This window comes from Amia ocellicauda, chromosome 8 (genome assembly GCF_036373705.1).
Source record: "Amia ocellicauda isolate fAmiCal2 chromosome 8, fAmiCal2.hap1, whole genome shotgun sequence".
Taxonomy (NCBI): domain Eukaryota; kingdom Metazoa; phylum Chordata; class Actinopteri; order Amiiformes; family Amiidae; genus Amia; species Amia ocellicauda.
In genome coordinates, this window is record NC_089857.1 from 43,488,512 (window position 1) to 43,510,044 (window position 21,533).

At 42.0% G+C, this 21,533-nt stretch overlaps 1 long non-coding RNA gene across 1 annotated transcript; it reads left to right on the forward strand.

Moving 5' to 3' along the window:
- Nucleotides 1-6,238: 6,238 nt before the first annotated feature.
- On the forward strand, nucleotides 6,239-21,394 carry LOC136755262 (uncharacterized). The gene is made up of 3 exons (XR_010817654.1): nucleotides 6,239-6,401; nucleotides 16,009-16,656; nucleotides 20,055-21,394. It is a non-coding gene; the product is annotated as an uncharacterized LOC136755262 (long non-coding RNA).
- The last annotated feature ends 139 nt before the right edge of the window (nucleotides 21,395-21,533 follow it).

Sequence of the window (21,533 nt, forward strand, 5' to 3'; positions counted from 1 at the left end):
GTCCTTTTTTTAAAGTGAGACTAGGTGTCGACACACCAAACTAAAGAAGTTCGCTATTTTATAGTGGCTGATTATAGTACACTGTATTCCCAAAACACGCATCTGTATTGAGCAGGTTTAAGTCACAAGAGGTTATGAAAACCTTGTGGTGTTTTGGATTTCTTTTTAATGAGGACTAAAGTGACAAAGCCCTCTATGTCCATATGTCCATATCAGACCAAGCGTGAGCAACTCCTATTCAGTACAGTTTAGATTCTGGTGGTCAAGCAACTGTGTTTGATACACTCGGTCTATAGTGTGTGAGTTAAGCTGGGATGGGCATTATGAAACCTAGCCAACAGGAAATTGAGAGGAAAGCAATATCTCAAACTCAGCTCTCCTCAGTTACCCTGGTAGAAACACTAGCTTTGCCTACGTCTGGGTGTCCTCAGGAATCCCCACCCAGACTCTAGTCTCGCTCAGACCTAATACACACCCTAAACACAATTCTAACTTACATTTTATGGTATAACTAGAAACACAAAGACACCTTTGCGTACGGTGTTGATGTGAGCCTCCCTGTGAATAACATCTTCTGGGAAGAAAACTCCACGATATTAGAGGAGCCAAATTAGGTGAAACCACACAAGTATGAAGCGCTTGGCCTCCCCTTGTTGTGTGATAATAGCACACCTTGTCAGCGCTGGTTTCCCTCCTGAAGCAGCACAGGTTTGGGAGAGTGCGTTCGTCTTGTACGGTTAGTGAGGAGGCAAGCTGTTTGCTGCCAGTTTCCCGCTGGGGCTGTGATGGGATTAGCAGCAGCCCGTCCCTGTCCCTGCAGGGGGTCGTGTAAATGGTGGTGTCCTTTGCACCTTGTCGAGGTCTTACGATGGGGGGGCAGCCTATCGGTAGGTGGGGGAGGTAATCTGTGACAACTAAGATGGCTAAAAATGCAGACGAGGAGGGTTATGTCTCTAAATTCACAGCTGACTTGGGGTTTTCAGACCGAAGTAGCTTTTGTCCCCGTCTCCCCTGCCCTGCCCTGCAAGGCTCATCGGCATCCATGTTTCGACATCATATCACATATCCCCACAGCACGGGCACAGAGGCCTCGAGGCTCCATCAAGATTACACGCCAAGAAGTCGTGTACAACATGTGCGCCTCGGCATGATTTAATAAAGTAATCAATCTATTCATGCGCTCTTTCTATTCTGTCTTTTCATGTCCCGTAATAGAATTTGTTAACATCTGTCTTTCTCCGTCTGCACGGCTCTCTGCTCGGCTTTACAGAGGGAAGAAAAAGAGCAAATAACACCAATAAATATGATAAGGACTGGAGCAATTACCTAAATGAGCTCGGTTATTTGTCTTCTGTGACACACGGAAGCACGCCGGCGACGGTCGGGGGAGAGCGGCCTCACGCCGTCGCTCGCACCGGTAATAGATTGTTGACACGTTAGCCGCCACAATCAACAGCAATAATTCTCTCATCATTTCGTGTAATTAATTCCACCCATTTGTAACGAGCAGCTATTGTTTGGCTGCTAACGGCCACGAAGGCACAGCGATCGGTGATGGATCGCTCACTTTGTGGAAATTATTATTTTTATCCTGGAATGCGATGTTATGTGCATGAACTTTGAAATGTACTGCAATTGCCATAACTTAAAAGAAAAGAAAAGAAAAGAAAAGAAAAGAAAAGAAAAGAAAAGAAAAACCCAGACCTGGCATTTGACTGTTGTACACCACAGAGCAAACCTTTGATTTCCTTCAATGTTTCAGGTGAGTTCTGTGTTGGAGGATATCCAAAAATGCCAAACAGGCTTAGCTATAGTCTTCTTGAGTTGCCATGAAATGGAGAAAAAGAAACAGACAGCATGAACTGACTAGAGAGAGATTTTTCCAAAACAAAACCACCCAAACAAACAAACAAACTCTAATCTCTTGAGTTTAACATAAACAACAACAGCAGCAGTGTGTGTTGTACTGTTCCACTGAGCTATTTCTAGGAAACAGCCCTGGTTTCATGGCCTTGTGCTCAGCAGCAGCCTGACCGCTGAGCAGCTCAAACCACAGAGACCTCTCTCTGCGCCTCGCTGGGCCGCGATTGGTCAGGACGGCACAGCTCAGCTGACTTGGCAAGCAAGTGGCATCTCTAACCTGCACGGGTACACTGGAACCAATACAACAAAATAGCACTTACTACTTTAACAACACATTAATAGTTTGTATCTTCTTTACACAAAACGAGCAAGAAAACAAATCCAGGTAACAAATATAAATAAATAAAATAACCCCAGAGAAGTGGACTCTGTGTGTGTGTGTGTGTACACTTGTCTACCTATCCAAGTAGGATCCTAGGCGTCGTAACACTTCCACGGGGACTTGTGGGGACTTGAAAACCAAGTGGGGACCTTTTCCATGTGTCTGTGTGTGTGTGTGTGTGTGTGTGTGTGTGTGTGTGTGTGTCTCTGTATGTGCATGTGTGTGTGTTTTCTTTCATGTTGTGCTTTGCGGTCTACACTGAACTTTAGCCCGAGAGGAAAGCAAACTTCAGCCGTTAGAACAAGATTAAAATAAGTCTAAAAATAGCAAAGTACACTGTAAATGTACTTGGACATGTCTCATATGTGAGAGTTCGAATAATCCCAGGAGTTTGGGAACTTTTAGGTGCTTTTGGAAGAGCTTTCGTTCAATGCTGAGAACAGCATGTTTTTTAGTTTAACAAAGAGCTCAACTCCAGGAAACTCCATGTCAATGTTGAACACTTTAGTTTTAATCCAGAAAGGTCCTTTAGCGTTTGAAGAATATATCAAAAAAAGTGTGACAATGAACAACAAAGATAAATTCCGTTTTTTCTAATATCAGTACAAAGATTAATCAAACTATGGAGAAGATGCTTACAAACCACATGCATGCTTCCTAGCCTAAGTTCATTGCAATTAACATTTATTCCTTTGATAATTTTATAGTGGAACAATAGTCCTGGAGTCTGGGAGTCTGTCTGGCTGTAATGATATTGCAATTTAGGAACTTTACAGTCTGAATGTGAGGAGGTGAAAGTATAAAATGCAAGGGTATATTATTGGTCAAATCCTTTGCACAGAGATCTAAAGAGGGGTGAAATAAATAGTGTTCATGAGAGGGTACAAGTGAAATAAATCTTAGGCAGCATTTGCCAAACACAGAGCCCAGCTATATCACGCTGAAATGTACAGCTCTGAGTTCTTCTGATAAACCCAGAGAGAGACTGGATTTGCAGCTAAAGGCTCACAGATAAGGTTTACAGCACAAAGCTGCTTCCAATAATCATTTTCATATGTAAACACGCTATCATGCACACACACACAATACACAGGTAAAATTAACCCATTGCGCCAAAACATTACTTTGAAAAGACAGACAACAACCGTCTCTCAGTTAGAAAATGTTTTATTTATGCATTTCAATTATTTAAATTATCAAAAAGCTAATAACACTGTGAACAAATAAGCATTATCTACACTTCATTTAATAATAATCATAATAATAATCATAATAATAATCATAATAATAATAGTTTGTCTACATTTATAAATTAATGTGCATCAGCCGTTATCTTTATTTCATTGGGGTGAAGACAGCCAGACATTTAATTAATTCAATCAGTAAATGCAACCACTGACCCATGTTTTTCTGATAATGCAGAGTCAATTAACAACTATCTTCACATACCCTGAGTGTAGGGAGCAATAGTGAAGAATAGCTAACAGCTGATTGATATAATGAAATGGGGGGGTGATTTTCACTTCACTATCAAGGTGAGTAAGAGTCTGAAACACTGAAGACACAACAACACATGCAAGATTTATTTTCATGGATCTCTTGGGATCTCATCAACTATCAGGCGGAGAAATTAAATAAACCATTAAAACAACACAGCTTGACAGCATATAATCTCATAATTAAGTTAACAATTTATGCCAAAACCCATTCCTCGCAAGGTCACGTTGGATAACGAAGTAGAGGAAGACAAAATGAGGTCAAGAAAACTCTTTCAAACAATTTTCTTCTTTTTATTCCTGGTATGTTTTCAGCGGGGGGAAGGGGGCTGTGCACAAATCTCTAACAAGTGTTTCTTGCTGTTGTTAATCAGCTTTCTATTGGAATTGTGTTCTGTGCAGGCTTGGGAATGGGTAAATGATTGGTGTGATTTTTAATTGGTGTCAAAAACCACGTACCTTTGTGACTTTGTTGCGTCCCCTTAAATGAGACTAATCAGAACTGTATTCTTTTCTCCGGAACAACGCACCTCAAAACTAAATAAAGTGCCTCACCCCTCACCCCTAATAACTGACTAAAAGCGTTTATGAGAAAAGGAGGGATTGTTTGTGTTTTTCTTTTTATTAAACCTATCCAAGATGTCTCTGGAAATCCCCTGACTTTTGGCCACATGAACGTGTTTTTTATGCCAGTATGACCAGAATACTGCTGCTACAAAAAATAAGTACTTTGTACATTTCTAATTATATAATCTTACATTAAGATGAAGCAAATATATCATCTGCTGAGGTCTTCTGTCTGAATGACCTTTGTCAACAATCACAAATGTATTTCCATCAAAGTTTTGACTGTCTACAAAAAATAATTGACGAAGTGCATTCATTTTAGTTCACAATTAAATATCTGAAAACGTACTTGGTTATGGGTAATTGATAACAGCTCAGCACACTTCTCATAAATCATATTTAAGTAAGTGCAGCTCTGAAAGCCATTGTAAGATATTGACTTGATAAGAGCCCAATCCATAGCATTGATATATAAGGAATACTACATCTGAAATAATCCAAATTGAATCTAAATGGGGTCTTGTGCATTAAAAATAGCAGCTGGTTTTACAAAACATATTATAATCTATGGCACTGAAAAAGAAGGGAAAAGACAGTCAATCAGACAGACCAGAAATTAGAAAATTCACTGTATTGAAAATAGGATTTGAACCTAGATGTCATTGGCTACTTTTGTGTCAAAGTCAATAGTGATCGAAATTCATTTTCATTGTGCATTTGCTTGTGCTTGATTACCAGCATAATCTTTATGTCTCACTTCAGTTCCCTTTGGAAAGTCAGCCCCAATGCCAGAACCTGCTACATTAATCAAAGCGCTGACATCAGTTTACAGTTGAAAGTTCAAAGGTAGGATTCTTAGGATTAAGAAGTGAAAGAAGACATTCCTCCATTGTGAGTTTAATCTCTCTCCTGTCAAAAGCATGAGAAACAGAGCGAGAGAATGTCTTAAAAGTATCTTAAAGTAACGAAAAGTATCAACCACTTGAATGGGGATTGGTCCTTCACTGAAACGCATCCAGGGACACGATGCGCGACAACACAGCCATTGCAAACAGGAGACAAGATGTAGGAAGAATGACAGCAGGGTCTCTGAATGCAGTGAAGGTCTAGGTGCATCACCACCAGAAAACCAAATCAGTAGCTGTGCTGCCCTGAACCATGTACATATTAATTATTGTTTTAACTCATGAAACTAGGTATAAATATGTCAACCCAGTTCATGTTTCCTCTCCATGCCTGCACACTGTAATGTTCAACGTTTTTCTTACACAAAATAACACATTGTGGCAGAGAGATCAGCCATTTTCTTTGTACAGGGGATTATAACTATTGACTGTGAAGCTTTGTGCAGGAGTACATAACCATATACAAATACACGAGCTTGAGCGTTAAGGCCCAGAGCTGGAACTCAGCCAGTGTACAATATGGCATCGGACACATTGTACAAGAGTCTCTGTGCAAACAATTGCATAACTGCTAGCAAACATTGGCTGCGGGCAACTCGTTTTCATTTCAGATCACTTAGGTTCAGGACAGGCTAAAGTGACTAATTTATTATGAAATAAGATGCATTTCTGGGTGCGTGCGTTGTTTCACATTCACTTGATGGGACTTAAAATATTATAGAAACAATGAAAAACTGAAAACTTTGATTGCATTGGCACCAATTAATTAATCAATCTATCTATTAATTAACCAATCCCCAGTACACCAAATGTCAGGCAGCACAATGAAACAAGGCAGACAAATCTTATTAGGAAAAGAACAGCAGTTGTGCTCAACTAAGTTTCAATTTTAACAAACTAGTAGACATTTCTTTTAATAAACAAGAATGACAATAATATGGTCCCAAGTGGCTCCGCCTACAGAGTAGGTAAGTCACAAGATGTGCTTCAGTTCTCTGGTATCGACCTCAGTGGGGACACGTCAGCTTATGAGCACATCAGGCCACTGGGGGGGCGGTGGTGAAGAAGAAAAAAAAACAGTTGCAAAGTCCTTAACCCGAGCTAGCCTCCTGTGCTGCTGGCACCTGCAGTGAAATGAAGAGGTAACTTACCAACTCAAAATGCAAGAATGACAAAGATACAAAGCAGGTAAAAATAAATGAAATGACTCATATAATGGTCTCTTGTTATGCATTTCCAAGTAAAAAACCCAAGCTTTTGAACTCCTAATTGGTTTCTCTGCGAAGCATTTATATTGTAGAGCATGGACATTTTGTTCCATTTTAAATTGCGTCTCTGTTAGACTTGCACCGTCACCTTTTTGCAATTAGATTGCATTCAGAAAACGGGGAGTAAATTGCGCTCAAGAGCTATATATATATTCTATAAAAAAAACTTGTCTTTCACCAAAAGCCTGCAGCTCAAGTCTAAAAATAGCTGGAAGCAGAACAGGTCAGAATCGCTGGGCTCCTTTCAGCACCAATAAACCTTGTTGTCAAAGCTGAATAAATATTCCCTCGGCAAACACTGCCGCCGCTGCCGCCCGACACCTGAGCCTCTCCGCCGGGGCGAGCTGTGAAATCTCCACAGCAGAACAAACAGGTCAGCCTTGGAGGCATGCAGGCGTGTGATCTGTCAAGGGTGCAGGGTGTTCACTCTGAAAGTTTGTAAGAAACATTGAGAGGCCTGGTGTGCATTAATAAAATAAAAACGCACTCTAACTGCGGACCTGTCCCAGCTGCGCTGCGCAGGACTGTTATCGCCCGTCCTGGAGAAATACTGCTCCACAGGGGACACGGGGATTCATCACATCTCCTGTTTCTGTTAAAACGCACATAACATCTGGCCTCAGAGTGTATTTTAGTATATTTTAATTATTTTAATCTTGCACATAAAAGCGATCCATAATAAAATTAGATGGATAATTTCATTGGGTTCCAGCCCCTGGGAGCCAGTCTAACCTCAGTCTTAGTTTCACAATATAACATGTCAGGAAGGTAGAAACTCCTTGACATGAAGGATGAAGGTCATTTCAAGTGATGTTTTCAATGATACGTATTATATACTTTGTGTCTATTTATTATTTCCAAGAAACTGTAATAGTGTTTGGGAAATTGCAGTTAAATTTCTTTATCTTGCAAAATAGCATTTATCATCTCTATTTGGCCAAGATTCTCCCACACCCTGTGAAGAGCTCTGAGCTGTCTTTTCTGCGATACAATGCTGTAATAATGCACCACTGATAATTCACCCTGGATAAGGGTGTCTGCTAACACATACATAATAATATGATTTGCTGGATATATCATCGTCATCATCAGTCTATATCAATCCATGGCTGGATGAAGATGCCCAAGATGTTTCCTCTGGTTTCTATCAATAGCTTCTCTTTTCCACATCACACCTGCACAGTTTATTATTTAATCTTCCTATCTTTTATGTGGACATCTTATATAATGTATAGATTAATCATTCTGGCAGGTTCATATATATTCATTTATTTTTCTCGCAATTTACTGCAAACATTCCCCATTTGGATTGTGCACTTCTGTCACGTTTCAGTGGAATTACGTTCAGGTGATTTGGGCGAATCACAGCATCTTCTGCAGCTGATCTGAAAGTGTCCCTTCAGTTGGCTACAGGGAATGTCTCTCAATCTACAGTGGCCTGAAACACTAGTTCAGTTTGGGGGTGTTCAGTTCCTCCAGTACACTGGGCATCACGATACCTAGAGTCAGTAGGTTTCTCTCGGTCAATCCCCGCTCGCTTGAAGAAAGTGCCTTTTTTCTTGCACTGCACTGGCACCCAGGAATCAGGTCAGTGCTGAGCTCCGTGCAGATTAATGCACAGACACATTGAGCAGGATCAGCCACCAAAAACCAAGGACTCCAGCTGGACTGTCTGGGCACACTGGAAAAAAATCTATTCCATCGCTGTCCTCACAAAACCCAGATCTGTACAGAGTCTTGTATGAACGGGGGGTGAAATGTGGCAGAGACACGGAAATAAGTGATGTACAGATGGAAATGTGTGTTTTCATGCATTCACTCACACACACACACACACACGCACACACACACACATTTGCATGCATTCACACGCATACACACGCATGCATTCACACACACACACACACACACACTAGCACACAATATAGAGGTCTGTCTGTATGCATGTGTGAGACCACTTTACTAAAATGCTTCAAAATACGATGCCTAAAATGAAATTAAATTCCCTCTCGGTGATGCTTTATTTATCAGCTGAATATCTAGAGAAAAATCTATTGAGAAAATGAATCCATCAGCAACAGCTGTACATTGAAATGTTTTACCTAGAATTGTGTCAGAGCCGAACTGCATTCCTGGCAGGATACAGACTTCAAACAGCAGAGACCGAGATCAACTATCCTGCAGTTATTGAGCGAAGTGTATTCTGACATCTCTCCACAGTATTTCAAATCGTCCTCCGATTACACCTTTCGGGGAAATGGTATACCAGTCAGTCTCTGTGATTACAGACTGTCCCATACCACACAGAGAGACTCCTGCTGAGGGGTCTGCGGGGACTCTGGTCTTTCAGAGTCTGGCCTGACCTCCGAGCAGGACAAGTTGCTACCTGGCAGCCTGACAGACAGAATATGTCCAAGGCCCAAAATGGAAATCTCGCTCCGCTCCCAATTTAAATTCTCTTCATCTTTCTTGGCCTGCTTTCCTTGGCATAGGTGGATACAGATGATACAAACGATGAGGTAATTTGGGGATTGTATTTTAATGTGCTTTGCAGTGTTTTAAAGTTATTGTTCACATTTTCATGGAACATGTTGTACAGAAAATGTAATTTCACTACAATATGCAAAAAGGTGAAATCATCTCCTGAACCTGCAACAACAGGGTTTCCCGTTTCTGCCCTTCGTACACAGCAGAATACAATGCACGGGAGATTAGTTTCGACCAAAACATGCTTTATGTTATTACAAGTGTGCTCGATATTTTTAATTGGAAACACTATTGATCTCTCTGGCTTGTTTGATGGGAATCTACCATTTTTAAATCTATTACAGAAAGACAGATCATTGGAAAAGGGTTCAATATCAGTCTTGCGGGGCCAGTATGCCGATGTGAGGTTGCCTTCTTTTATATCGGCACTATCTGTGCGCACCCCACCGTTTAAACTTCTGCAGTGAAACGATCAACTTTCCCTTCTCTGTTCGTGCCAACATGTCTCCCAGCACCCCTGGTATTGTTCTTGTGTTCATCAACATGAGCTTGGATTGCTCTTCCATCCCTCAAATCCTTGTTTCTTGGGACAGAAGTTTAGGACAAAGTCTCGGTTATGGCGATAGATGTTAGGGTTCCTTTCCTGCAAGCAAAGCAAATTTTCAGGTACAGAGAAGACTACATGGGGACTTGATTCAAGTCTTTAAAATCATGAAAGGCATCGACCACATCAAACCAGAGGAGCTTTTCCAGATCAGCAGGGACACACGCACCCGGGGACACAAATGGAAATTGGGCTTCAAGGCATTCAAGACAGAAAACAGGAGACACTTCTGCACACAGAGAGGCGTCACAATCTGAACAAACTCCCCAGCGATGTGGCTGAAGAGACGATGTGGGAACCTTCAAAAACAGACTGGATAGGATCCTTGATCACGTTATTAATGGACACCAAACGAGCACGATGGGGTGAATGGCCTCCTCTCGATTGGACATTTTCTTGTGTTCTTCTTATGTAGGAAGACTCACTGAGCGAGGGGGCAGCAGGCAAATGTCATGTGACGCACGAGTACGAGTGTCATCAAAGTGAAAGAACAGATCTGTTAACATAGCACCAAGCTGTGATGAATGCAGACTCAAATACCCCACTGGTGTTTTTACAGAGTGGATTGGAAATTCTTCTTCTTATTATTATTATTAAAAAACTTCATGCCTTCAGATCTGTAATCATATTATAACATCTAAAGGCTGCGAGAGGGAGTAATATGAAGTTACAATGCACTGCCTGAGAAGAATCCTGAAATAGTGATGAGATTCTGTCACACTTGTCTTTCATAGCTTTTTTATTTCATACCAGGTGAAATATCACATCGCTCCACCGGTGTGTGCCCTGGTTCTGATTGTAACTGTGCGTTATGGGTTTTAAGCAGCTGTCACTGTGTCCCCTGAAGGAAAGTCTGAAATCGAGTCACATTGTCATTTTTCATTCTTTTTTTAAGCAATTTTACAAGTGTTGAGAAATACATGCACTTCAGCCAAGGTAAAATTGAGATCATTACATGATTATAGCTGATCAGTGCTGAATTCGCACATCTCGTCAGGGGACAAATTCTCGTCTGAGGCACTTTATTTATCATTGTCTACTTTGTCCACCTTTGCAGTCTCTTTTTAAGGACAGTGCAGAGGTTGCTGTTGTCCAGACAGTTGGTGTTCGATGTGACCAGCAGTATGACATCATGCTTTTAAATACTTTACGCTTTTTATCACGGTTAATCCGCATCGATTGCCTGCGTTTCCTCACGCGGTTGGGAGGCATTATCTCAGCAGATCGATGTTGTAGCGTCTGTTTCCAGAGCCCATGCAGATGTGGAGGGGCTCTCAAACACACCGTGAGATCTGACTTTTCTGGGGAGCTCAAAGGGGATACATCTCCCTATCAAACGCCGTCCCTCTCTTATATCTCAGTGCCACCTATCAACACTGCCAGCTGTACTGGCTCATAGGGACCCCGGGTCAACGTTGGACCCTGTCTCCACACCACAGGGTTAGACTGGTCATTCACACCATCTCTTCTGAAGGACTGAATTTAGGACTCAAGAGAACCTCATCATAGGAACGAGACGCCGAAAGAGATTCATTCAGATTTGACACCTCGTGCAGCTTCTCCATTTGTACCTCCAGTGTGGCGGCCCACCTTCTGCGTCTCCCCACAGATCCAACCTCCCCGGCACAGTGACATCGACCCAGAGCCCCGGGTCCAAGGCGAGGCTAAAATCTGTCCTGATACAAATCACATCCAGTGTCCAAAAGTAGATTAACACAGTTCTTGTTTTAATGGAGATGACTTACACAGTTCCGCAGAGAAAACTTGATTACAATATGCCGTTATTGATCGCCGATAATTGAGCATCCTGCAATGGCTTCAGCACTAGAAATGCTTTATGCTCATGTATGAGCCCGGCTCCATACATTTTAATCATAATAACCAGCAGCAAAATGGCCGCAGGCTTGTTCTTATTCTTGTTTAGGGTTCATAGAGAAGACGTGACACATAGATTCACGTTTCTGTGTTTTAATTTTTAATGGAAATGGATATATATTATTATTATATACGCTGAAACATTTTTGAAATGTGACAGAAGCATATTTAATCAATTTACAAATAATCAGCATTAGGATCATCCTTTGTGAGGGATTGTCCTCGATTACAAGCTCTTTGCAATAGTAATACCCTCTTTGTTATGCAATGCACAGGTCCAGCTTCTAAATAGATTGTCCTCGTATCAACAGCAGGCTAATGAACTGTGACTCAACTTTATTATGTATATTTCCAGTTATGCTTCTAAAAAAAATATTCTGGCTCGTTGTCAAGTGTACACTATAACCAAGTGTGTTTAAATGCAATTATTTACCACCGAGGGAAGCCCAGTCAGGAGTGAGGTGGCCCCCTGTTCTCCTCTAGGGGGTCCACATGTAGTCAGCAAACAGGAGCTCCGGTGGGATTAATGTGTCGGCATCACGTGCCGTCAGGGTGGGCTGTGGGTTCGTTATCCTCCTCCCTGACTGAAGCAGTTAGAGACGTCTGGCCCCTGTTAACATCAGACACCCGTTTCATGATCTTTACTCTCTCCTTTGCTGAGTCTTTTTGTAGAAACTGTTCAACGTAACAAAGTGTGTCTGAATGTTCCTACAGTTCACAGTCGCTGCTCACAAATTGTAACCTGTTCCTAATAACGTTTAAGTGAATCCATTTAAAGTCAAGTATTACCTCACTTGCCAGTATTTAGGGGGGGTGCTGGGGAGTAATTTGATGCTGGAAGCAGATAAAAAAAAGCTTTTCTTCCCCCTCCAATTTATCCAAACTGCACATCTTCACACACACAGCTATGTTAAACACACTCTCACCGGCTGCAATTATTCCCCGCATGCAATTTTGAAATTATAGGGTGCAGTTTGAAAATGGAGACGCGTACAGGCAGATCTGATGGAAATGGACATTTAATAGCCATCACAGGTAACGCAGAACACAAATGTGTTATTTATTTTGAAAGAATAGTGTCTTGATCTATGGCAGAAATGGCTATGAAAATGTGTAACCTTCTATATCCCCGAGATGCACTGAGCAATTACAGGACCGTAAACGAGCTGAAGTGGGTGAAAATGTGAAGTAAGGAGGTGCTTACAGACTCTTTCTCGTGGCTGAAGGCTGTCTCTCCCTGCGTGGCTTTCAGAGCAATGCAATCGGCACACCTATGAAAAATGATGTTTTCAAAGACTTGCCCTGCGGTGCAGTAAATTTGAAAGTACTCTTAATAATAATTAGGATTGGCATTGACTTTAATGGGCCTCACAACCATCCTGTAATTGCATTAGTCCTCCCACGTCTCTCCCCACCACCACCCAGCATGCCCTGCTGCAGACACAATGGCAGAGGGTGATGTCATACTCTCTGCTCACACTGAAACCTGAGTCAGGTGCCAGATATAGAAACCCGTTTTACTGCCTACTAATCGGATTAGAGGTCCTGGGTGTTTTTTTTTCTTTTTTTATCAATAGCTGACTGGCGGCGCAATCGAAAAGTGCTGAGACTGTTGGTGAGGAAGGGGTGCGTCTCTCAGACATGTAGGCCAGCTGATCCATACTTGCCCCCTGTGGAGGCCCCAAAAAAATCTAAACACAACCACAGCTGTAGATATCTGGGGCTGAACAGGTCGAGCGTTATATGAATTTCTCAGTATTCAGATAACAGGCAGCAGTTTCCTGATTATCTGCATATTCCAGTTCTTGCAATCAATGCCTTGTGAAAAAGCTGTAGGTGTGCCCTCTTGTCATGAAGGATGCAAGCTTGGCGCATGGCAGGGGGGGGTTCAATGGTGGTCTTCTGACAGATCTACCTGTCGGGACCAGTTGGCATTGCAAGGATGATTTTAATCTGTGGTGGGTTTATTCTATATTTTCTATTTTAATTGGCTCATGCATTTGTCATTTGCTGCCTGACTTCAACATGGAAGAGCAATGTGCTCAATAATGTCCATGACTGTCTTTAGACCCGGTCACTTGGCCCGGGTCTGGGTGTCATTACTGTGGTGGAGAACTGTTTGAGATCCCTGTGTTTATTAATGCAGTCATATTCTGAGCTGGATCTCAGTTTATCCGTCCATAGTTGATGGGGAGTGTTGATTTGTCAATGATAACCTAAAACTCTTCCATTCACGAATATAATATGAGGGGACTTAGAGATTTGCTGCTGAATCTTAGGGTGGTTTGTAGAAAGTCTTGAAAATGGTCTGCTATAAAAAAAGGAATCTGTTTCCTATTTAGTACTTAGGAATTTAGCCTTCATAAAAAAGGAAATAAGAAAGTACAGAAAAATGACAAGACTAACAAGTTTAAAAGTCAAAATTGTTTGCTAGTGCATTGTGGGTCACCTTCAATGGAATAGAGAATAGGTGGCATAAAGGGAAATTCATATCTGCAATATGTCAGCAAATCCAATGCTCTGATGCAAACATTCAGGGTTTATCAATAACAGAAATTCATTAAAAAAAGTAGACACCAGACACCTGCCAAAAAACAGGTCAGAAGAATCTACCGAGGAATCCAATCGGAGCCCCTGAGGTCATCGGTAGATATTTACACACCGGATTGCTAAACAGAAACCCGGAGCTACACGTTCATCTCAGTGAACGGCCCTAGAATCATCTCGACTGAACATCGGCTCCTATCAGGTATCAGCAAAGTGTGGCATCAGATTTAGACCAACTGCTCTTGCCAAACCATATTTAGTACACCTATCCCCATGTGGATTTTTGCTTCAATTTCAGAAGCCTGTTTGCGTATTTCTCTCTCTCATAGTTTGTAGTGGGGAGTTTCAGTTATAAGTTTCTTCATTAGAACATGAGAACATAAGAAAGTGTCCAGTCGAGAGGAGGCCATTCGCCCCATGGTGCTCGTTTGGTGTCCATTAATAACTAAGTGATCAAGGATCCTATCCAGTCTGTTTTTGAATGTTCCCAAATTGTCTCTTCAGCCACATCGCTGGGGAGTTTGTTCAGATTGTGACGCCTCTCTGTGTGAAGAAGTGTCTCCTGTTTTCTGTCTTGAATGTCTTGAAGCCCAATTTCCATTTGTGTCCCGGGTGCGTGTGTCCCTGCTGATCTGGAAAAGCTCCTCTGGTTTGATGTGGTCGATGCCTTTCATGATTTTGAAGACTTGGATCAAGTCCCCACGTGGTCTCCTCTGTTCCAGGGTGAAAAGGTTCAGGTCCTCAGTCTCTCAGTCGGACTTTCCCTTCAGACCTGGAATAAGTCTGGTTGCTCTCCTCTGAACTGCCTCTAGAGCAGCGATATCTTTCTTGAAGTGTGGGTTCACTTTAGGAGTAAACTCCTGTTGTGCATTAATGCTTAAATAATGCCTGCTGCTTGTGCCATCTGACTGCCCGATGCGGCCAACGCATTGAAGTATACTGATTATCGATGTAGCGTGTGCAGGGAGACCTCACTGTGCTCAGAGCTGTGCCAGGAGTTTTTGGGCACACCTCCCAGCTCCTGATCCACACAGCCCCCAGACAAGCGACAAACCCACTACAACCAAAGAGGGGGCGCACATTTCTAAGCCTAGGGGAGTGACGCCACTGTGGCAGTCCCACGTACGCACTAACAACACTGAACTCTGCATGATGCTCCCACTGTAAATATCGCCATCTTTAATTCATCCATTCATTCATTTATTTATTCATTAATGTTGGCCAGATGTTTCCGTGGCGTGTGATTACGGCCCACGCTTCCTGGCTCCCAGCAAGGTCAGGGGACCGAACAGGTGATGCCTGGTACCAAGAGGCACATAAAGCAAAGGCAAATCAAAGTATTTTGTACAATATGTTCATGTTAACGAGCTGGACTGCTCCGCCGGGGGGAATTGTGTCGCCGCCAATAGTGTTAACCTGTTGTGGAGAACACATCACAGTATTTGGCACTCAGTGTTTACTCTAAGCTCTTTTCAAGCTTCTTGTATCAATGTTTTTGTCCTCTTTTGCTCGGCATTGATTTACTAACCCCTGGTTGTGATTATCAGAACAGTGATTTGCTTCTCCTATTAACCTTAAAACCGGCAGCTGTGGAGTTTCAAAGGGAATGAATTTGCCGCCGGGGTCTTTATGATCTAATCTATCAATACTCTTTCTTATTCCGTGCCGGTGATGAATTTCATTTCATGTCTCATGTCTTACTCTGCACAATGCTCTGACAGCCCTGCTCAACATAATCCAGGGTCCTGATTTCTTCTCTGATCTAATTAAGTGATGTAATTAGAAAAGGGTTGTTGAAGAACATCAATCAGTGTTTTTTCCGTGGACAGGCAAGGTGTGATAATCACCTGCCCAGTTTGAATTACCTGTCATTACTTTGATGAGTTGAGACCGAAGCTAGTTAGTCGGGTCGTTTCATCTTCTGCAATTAAGAAGCAAATCTAAGGCAGTCCCATTTGATTGAGAGATTGCTGTACGACATCGTTACTGATGGAAGCCCGCTTTCTTGTTTCAGGGCATCATTGCATCTTGCTCGAGTGGCACACCAATCGTGAAGACATCAAAGTGTGATATTAAAGGGTGATGGCCTCTGAGCATATTCCTGATGAGCAGAGACTTCTGTGACTGTGAATGGCCTTTCAATTCAAGTCTAGGAACCTCAAGATGACTCCTTTGAAATAGAGTCTCAGGGCTACGATCTGAACCCAGCAAAAATGGAACAAAGACCTCACAGAGACACTGAGACCCCAATCCGTCACCACCCTGAGCAGCTCCAGGGTTGATGTTCCTCGAAGAAGAAGGTGGAAACTGCAGTCTGTGGCCAGGGAAGTCTCTGCAGATGAAATCAGTGCCAAAGAAGAGGGGGCCAACCTACTTGGAGCAAGGATTTACAGGATCGTCTACGAAAGGATTAAAATGTACTAGTTTGTAGATTACTTTTACATCTGCCTGGGGTGGCAACCTCGCTGGAGAAGAGAAAAAAGGAGGAGATGAGATAACTTTACCTCCCTGTGTGTCCCCGTGCATTAGAGACAAAACTCAGCTTGCATGACCAATCACACGCATTTTTAAATACAGGAGCAGACAGCAGAAGGGCATTTCCACTTGATCAGTACAGGGAAACCTTCTCAACAATATGCTCGAAGAGAGTTTTCCATCATTGGTGAGATGTTTTCTTTGTGGTAAATCCTGCCAGTCTATACAGAAGGCGTGCATCCGAATCACTTTCAAACCATGCGATGCGCAGCATGTCCGATGCGGGAGCAGTTTCAGATTGGAGAGCATTAACTGTTCTGTTCCTCTCTAGCAATTTAATATTGATGAGTACAGCATAAATTAATTCAATGCTGCCATCTGCTGATGTTAAATTCTTAAAAACCCGTGGCTTTGAAAGAGCTTCTGATTCGTCTGTGAAAACCTTCATCCTAAAACCCTCCCAGGTCAGCGGCTCCCGGCACTGTAATCACAGGGCTGCTGTGGGCGGGAAGGAGAAAGGAGGCGCTACTAACACCAAGTACTTGTGCAGGGTTGTGTCTCAAGAAACAGAGAGAGCAGATATGTGCTTCTCAAGCCTCTGCCCATTCCTCTCTTACAGACGGGAAGACAAACACACACACATACATGTTTTCACTATCTTGCAAATACACAAGCACAAGGGTCCCCAACTCTGTTCTTGGAGGAACCCCTGCTGTTATTCATTCCAACCGAGCTCTCAGTTACTTAATTGAACCAATATGTTCCTTTTAATTATGCTAAACAGTAGGTCTTTTAAGTATACAATTGTATAAGGAACCAACTGTTTTTCAGTTACACAATTTAAAAAGTAAAATGTAAGCAAATTATTAGTTCAATTAAGGGATCAATTAAGTAATTGAGATTGGGAAGCCCTGTGCTAAAGGTTTCTTTTTCAAAACTCGAAAGAGACTTACATCAGATCTATGCAGTCACTTCCAAAGTGTGGCTTCCTTTTCGCTGAACTAAATAATTTGACAAGATGATGTATATTTTAGCCACAATGTCACATCTAAACATAGGTTGTGTTTGCATGAAACACACAGCCTCCTGAGAAGTTTGATGCAACTGTAAGCATCTCCATGGGATCTTTTATAGCAAGATCTGTTCTTTACGTTGACACCACAACACTTTCCCAGAAACGTCAGATATCACAAAATGATTTAATCCAATATCAAAAGGGCATGTCAGTATCACATGAGTTCTCAGAACTGCTCTGCTAAACAAACTCAGACATCAGCCAAACATGTATGTGTTCATGGGCAGTGAGGACATTCCTGGGCAGTGTTGTTGTACTCTCTCCAAAGTGCACGGAGATAATGCTCTTTGAAAAAGGTACGCTGCCTACGCGTACTGTAGAGAAATGCATTAATGGCATTATGTAATTAGGTGAGCCTATCAAACGCTAAGCCTGCTTATTAGCTAAGGGGATTTATTTTCTGGCTCAAACTGAAACACGAATGGTAGGTAATGTGCCCCCTGCGATCCGAAGTGTGTCTTGTTCCACTGACATAAAGAAACCACCGTGACGAGATGCTTTCTGCCGCCACAGACAGAAGGTCACTGTGCGCTTTGTTCTCCAGAAACGCAGGCAGAGAAAGTGACAGGACTGAACACTTGTCCACAGGGAAATAAAAACCAAACAAAAGAAAAAGCACAAAGAAGAAAACTACAGTATAAAAAATACATTTGAACATTTTAGTATTCAATGATAAAATTATAATAGTATGGTGTATTGAAGTTGCTGCTGTAGTGGTTTCAGTAAATCTCAGGATACACCAATGAAGAAGTAACAAGGTTATTATACAAAATAAGAAAAACAAGTTAACTCAGAGCTTCTCTCACATGAAGTGAAGATAAGAACTAGAGATGAGAGCTGGAAGAAGCCCCTCTGTATCTTTGATAGACAATAGGTTACAGCAAATCCAGCTCAATCCAGCTGTATGAGTCCAATTGACCCCATGCATACTAATACAGCTGTTGATCAGATATTCAAAGACAATAGCTGTAGGCCTATCTATTCAAGAAACAGTGAGCCTTAAGGCAGGGGCAGAGTGACTTGAAGACAATTGTTTTGTATACAATCCAAGACACAAGTAACCTTGAGGCGGAGGCAGGGTGACGTAGATGTCTGTAGCATTCTTGCATGTAAACTAATAATTAAAGTGGTTCCCACGAAGGGCTAAATACACACAAATGATTGGTGCATAGACAAAACTGGAACAATTAATAAGATAAAAATATTCGGTAAATATTAATTAAAGTAGTTCCCATGAAGGGGTAAATACAAACAAATGATTGTTTCATTTAGTTTCATAAACTAAAACAATTAATAATATAGAAATAATATATAGAAAAATAATAAAAGTAAATTGTCCCACTACTCTGGGGTAGTGAAATGTACTATTGTTTTCCCACAACCAGGAAAGCTACACTGTTCTAAATGTGTGGCCTCAGTTGTGTGTTTTATTATTATTATTGTTGTTGTTCCCATTTCACATAAATGATTCATTTAAATGAGTGACACAAAGTAATCAAGGCTTGATTGCTCTCTAAAGCTCGATTCTCGATACAACAACCGCAGTAGTGACTCCCTGCGTGAGGTCGAAGCCAGCTGTGGGGCTGTGTGCCAAGATGGTATTACTTTGCTGGAACTGTGATTAGAGACTGAAATACCTGGCCTAACAGGGCATAGGTTAGCAGAGCAATCAGCTGAGAGTTTCTCTGGAACAGGGGACAGTGTGTACTGGGGTAAATACTCAGCTTTCACAGAAACCAAACTGAAAAACTGTAGTATGCAAATAACTCGTATTGCAGTGTTCCTCTCCAGTGAATGCCCAGGGGGAGACGAGTCAGTTTTACCCCTGAGGCAGCGCATGGACACACTCCTCCACACAAAACCCTCGCTTCATTTGACTTTCACAGTTGGCCTGCTTTTATCTAAAAGGTACGGCAGATCCCAATCAATTGAACAGTATGTCATTAGAAAGGTGTGTGGAGTTTATCCTCGTGATTGCTGTGTGGGGTGTAAGAATGGTAACCGTACAGTAAGCTGGGTTTTTCTAACTCTTGATTGCGGACTTTCTCAAACCCCAGACCCAGACTGTGTCTCTGCTCAGATACCAGTTTAGTCAAGCCGGGTTTTTCCACAGTGACACCCAACAGAAGAAGTGTATAACATGTGAGCGCGTATTTGCCAGACATCTGATGACTCAGTGTGAGACACTACAGCGACAGAGCGCGGACGGGGAGGAGGGAGACGTCGCCATGTTCACAGCCTGTGACCTTATAAAGGAACAAATACATCGTTCACACTCTAGTAATACTAGATTATTTATTGCAGCATCTAATCTGAAACCTGTTTTTTAAGTCAACAATAATCAGAATGCATAGACTCACTATTTATTTCTTCATGTATGTATGTATGTATGTATGTACGCATTAATGTATTTATTGGGTATTTTGATATAGATGCAGAAAACCTGGAAGAGAAATAATAAGTCACAAATCCAGTTTTATTTCCCCTTGTTTCTGCTTGGTCCCCTCCAGGACTCCAGCGATGGGGAGGTGATTAGGGGCAAAAGCAGGACCGCTGGACTGAAGGGCATCTCAGACATCGCTTGTTACATAAGACAGTGTCCAGTCGAGAGGAGGCCATTCACCCCATCGTGCTCGTTTGGTGTCCATTAATAACTAAGTGATCAAGGATCCTATCCAGTCTGTTTTTGAATGTTCCCACATTGTCTCTTCAGCCACATCGCTGGGGAGTTTGTTCAGATTGTGACGCCTCTCTGTGTGAAGAAGTGTCTCCTGTTTTCTGTCTTGAATGCCTTGAAGCCCAATTTCCATCTGTGTCCCCGGGTGCGTGTGTCCCTGCTGATCTGGAAAAGCTCCTCTGGTTTGATGTGGTCGATGCCTTTCATGATTTTGAAGACTTGGATCAAGTCCCCACGTAGTCTCCTCTGTTCCAGGGTGAAAAGGTTCAGTTCCTCAGTCTCTCAGTAGGACTATCCCTTCAGACCTGGAATAAGTCTGGTTACGATCTATAAAAGGAGAGTAGCCATGAAGAGAGATCTTAAAATGCTGTGAAGAGAGGACCTAACTCAACAGTTAAGGTGGGCACTGAAAAAGGACATCCAAAACAATGAACTTAAACAATGATTTGTGCTGTTGCATTTTGTATTCTTAATGCAATACTGATTGGGGTAGAACCAGAGAAATGCACAGTGAAAGGTCTGGGCAGCACGAAGAGGACAGGCAGGTTTTTACCGCAATGCCCTTGAGTCCAGTACTCTTACAGACGGCAGCCCAGCCCCCGGTGTCCAGGAACGGGCTTCCCCATGTCTCCTCACCAGACTGTGTGCTTGAACACCGAGCCAGTGAACCAATTAACTACATCATAACAATAAATATGGTCATTATTGTTAATAATAATAATATTGAAGATAATAATACACAGTGCAGTCTCACAGTCTCGAGCTGCCTCACACAAACAGATGGCAACAACTATCTGTTTGTGTGAGTAGTAATAGTAGTAGTAAGACTCTGCTGGATCCAAAAAGGAAAGGAAAGTGTTCAGCAGAGTTCAGCACACAGTTCATCTTGTGTTTCTTACAATTTGCAAAGATGTTTTCTATCAAATTATGGTTACCAATGCATTAATATGACTATAATTTTAGAATTTTAAAGGGCTTTCATTAAGTTTTAGGCAGTCCCTACATATCTCAGTGACCAGAGACATTATGTCAGGCACCGTGAACTGAAATAAACAACTGAAATGAAAATACAAAATTAACAGCGCTGAAAGCCTTGTTTTCGCTCTCCTGACTCCTGCACCATGGTGCCCCCTAGCGGACATTGTTAGAGCTGTTATAAACTAAAATAAAAAGGACGTTTATTTCTTTGTTTAGACATTATTTTTATTTAGCATGAGACAGAGAGTACTCAGACACTGGAAAAATATCTAGGGAGACCATGACCAGTGTCAGTGAACTTTGGAGTATACGATATGCACAAAATGCCTCTGTT